The sequence below is a fragment of the Teleopsis dalmanni genome, chromosome 1, assembly GCF_002237135.1.
Source record: "Teleopsis dalmanni isolate 2A chromosome 1, ASM223713v2, whole genome shotgun sequence".
Lineage (NCBI taxonomy): Eukaryota > Metazoa > Arthropoda > Insecta > Diptera > Diopsidae > Teleopsis > Teleopsis dalmanni.
In genome coordinates this window covers 216459897-216463825 of record NC_051846.1, presented here as the reverse complement: position 1 = coordinate 216463825, position 3929 = coordinate 216459897, and positions in this window count along the sequence as shown.

Sequence of the window (3929 nt, the reverse complement as noted above, 5' to 3'; positions counted from 1 at the left end):
TAAAAAAATTATTTAAGAATATTTAAATATAAGAAAAAATTCCAAGACCACTGATAATGGGTATAAATAATAAATTTTTGTTGTTGTAATTGCCTACTATTCAAAATACTACTGAGTAAAATTTCTTTTAAAAAAGTTCTGCAAATTCTTTATTAATATATATCTTAATATTAATACAGTCAAACTTCTATAACTCGAATTTTCTATAACTCGAACCAAAAACAGTGCACCAAGGTTTTAGAGAGCAAATAACGCACAATTCTGCTTCCATAACTCAAACTTCTATAACTCTAATTTCTCGATATCTAAAACAAAAATTTTGTTCAAAAATTTTGTTTAATTTTTTCTTTCTTATGCTGCTTCTTTGAGCAAATGCCAGTCGCTAGCAGCGTGATTTAAAGTAAATAAAATAATTTCCAGTGCTACTCTTAACGATTATATTGAGCTTGACAATAAAATTTATACATCAAGCTTTCCTACAGATGACGATATTATTGAACACTATTGTGCTCTATTGCTCATACTGGATCCAATTCTAAGCCCAACGGAAAGTGATGCTGAGGATTCGGTGGATGTAATTATTTATCAGCCTTTCAAGAATGAAATACCATAGAAGACTCATTCAATATTCTGAATTTATATTTGCAAACGAATGATACTATAACTGATAGTAAAAAGAGTACGAAAAAAGTCAAATCTCTTTTTACTGAAAATAAGAAAAAAATTAAAGTCCAAAATCTTAATATCTGAATATTTTACTTCACTATAACTTCTGTGCTTTATTTGATAGCAAATAAATAAATATATTAAAATGTAATTCTAGTTTATTGCAAAATTGAAATAAAATAAAAAAATTCTCTAACTCGAAGACACCATAAGTCGAACCTCTTCTTTGCAAAATTGGGCTTCGAGTCATGGAAGTTTGACTGTATATATATATATAATTAGATATTTTCAAACTTAAGTTTGTATAGTATTATTATTATTATTATTATTATTATTATTATTATTATTATTATTATTAGTATTATCTAAAAATTGTATTTGTAGAATGCACATAAAATTTCAGTTTACAGTATTTCAAAGGATACCTACTATAACATATTAACTAAAAAATGTATGCATATTAAATTTATTTTTTTTCAACAATTCTCTATTAAACTTTTATAATCTTACTTCACTGATATTCAGTATCTAAGCCGATGTCTTATAAACACAAAAACTCGTTTTATATTTTTTTATTTTATTTGTGAAAAAATAATATTATTTATCCTTGAAACTTTAACTTTTATTTTAAAAAAAATGTATTCATTCCATATATATATATATATAATATATATAAATTTATATATTTATATGTGTGTATGTAAATGTATATATTTATATGTGTGTATGTAAATGTATATATACAATTTAGCAATTGTTTTATAAAAGTTCTCATACAGAGTTTTGTGGAGCATATTTGATTGGACGTTGACATTAAATAAATAAATTGAAGTTAAACTCCAATTTTTTTTTAACATCAGCTTAAATCAAATATGATTTTATTGCAATGTGTGATATATATTTATATTCAATTATATATACTTAAAATAAAATTTTAATAGAAAAAAAATTCTATGCTGACTTAGCTGCCAACAGTGATTTGAAATCAAGATTTACGCATTAATTTGTGAACTATGGCTGCAATCGAATCAAAACGGCTATATTGGAATGTTACAGGTTTGGGAAAGAAAACTTGATATCAGCTGGAGCAAAAAAAATCGGTGTATTTTATATATACCGATATATTCACATATAGCTTGTTCGAGTAAGTCATAAGGCTAGTATGACTATAGTATACTAGGATCTTTTCCATTTGAACAGAAAATAAATCAAAAACTGTGAAAAACTAATTTCTTGGCGCATTGCAACTAAACTATAGCAATAAACACGACTTTAATGTTTTTTTTTTTGAAAACGTAAAATGAAATAAAAATGCTTCTAGTGACATAGTTAATGTATTAAAATATTTATGAAAATCGAAACGAAAGTGAAAGGTAGGACCAGCCTGATATGCTGATTACTGCACGGCACGCATGTCGAAATGCAAATATGCCCAAATGTAAAGCGACGCAGCAAATGAACAAGGAGTCAATATTTTTTTTCCTTTTTTTTCTTTTTTCCTTTTAATTTTTCAATTTTAATTTATTTTGCATATTTCTAAGTAAGCAACATTTTGGTGTTTCGATCTAAATCTGAATCTCATTTTTAATCTTTTTGGATATATTTTATTTTTTTATTGCTTAGAGTTAATTGAACATTAAACACGTTTCCAGATTAACCGCCCAACTAAGCCGTTCGAAGGCAACGCTGTACGCGCTGGTCACAATGCAATGCCGCACGCATATTTTAAACACCGAAACTTGCGGTGCCAGCTTAACTGCGTGCAACTAACTGTCTCAGCACATGGAACACTATTGGTTGTTGGTAGCAGTGGATAGTTCAGTGTCCTGTGCCATGTTGCCGTGTGTTTTGCAATTTGATTGAATTTTAATTTCATATCTGAAACTAAGTAAACGAAAAATGAATTCAACCTACTTCAACTTTTAGACTAGTTTAGTTCAGTTAAGTTTACTTAAACTAACTGAAGTTTACTTCGGTTCAGTTCGATTCAGTTGTCATATGTACGCGTACAATAACAGCAAAACTGCATCTTTTAGATTTGTTTTTTATTTGTTGCTTTGTTATTATGTAAGTGCCGTGGCACGTTATGATATTTGCAACTGAAATCAATGGTCTACGAAATGAGGTGCAACGCATTTATGCGATATGGAATTGTGTTGACTCTTAACATGTTGAAATACTAAATCACACATTGGCATCCTACTAAACCTACTATACCAAAGCAACTCGACAAAAAAATTTATCAAATCATGATAATGAGCCTGCCTGCCGCAAACTGTTTTAGTATACCTTAGTTATGATTTTTTGTCAATATATGTGATATACGCGATATACGCGATATACGCGATATATGCGATATATGCGTTTATAAACGTGAATTTTAAATTATTAAATTATTAAAACTTTACATTTCAGTAGTTAACACTTTGAACAAGCAAACCTTGTTCTAATTTTTCATTCGTTTGATAGAAATTACACATGATTTTTGATAGTGCAGCATATTAAGCACTTTGAGCAAACTTGTAATTTGATTAAAAATAAATAATTCTTTTTAAATAAGATATTTAATAATATTAGCATTATGCATGAACATTTAATAAGTGCATTTTTAGTGTATTTATTAAAAAAAAAATTTTTTTTTGCTATCATTTTACTATCTACTATACCAGATTTCGTATTAAGTCCTAGAAACTTAAAAATATTATGTTTCATTTCATGAGTATGGTCGACTGAAAAATACAGAAAGGTGTGTCCAAAGACTAGTTCAAAATTAATTATAATTTATTATCAGTTCCTTGCCTATTTAATAATCAATTTTTACTTCTTAAAAAATGGGATCACTTATTGAACTGAAGAGAATGGTTACAGGCTCCTCGGGGAGGTATGCAGATCTGAGGTCAATTATTGTTTAGTCTGATAAAGTGATAAATAATAAACCAGTCATGACGTAAAAAAGGATTTTGAAGATACCTTGAGTTTATAAAGAGTAAAAGTGCTCAAGTGCACTTGCTCAAATAGCTACAACATAAAGAACATTACAAAGGTTAGTTATAAACTCTACCCTGAATTAAAAATTCTAACGATACATTTAAAACGATATAGAACGATATAGAATAAAATTCTATTTATTGTCTCTATTATACATATTTTCTCAGTCATTTTGTGAACCTAAGTGTCACATAATGGCTTGACAGTAGCAGGCCATGGTGTTAGATGATATGTCGATAGCGTTTGATCTTTGGTGTTTAGATATAACGTCACTG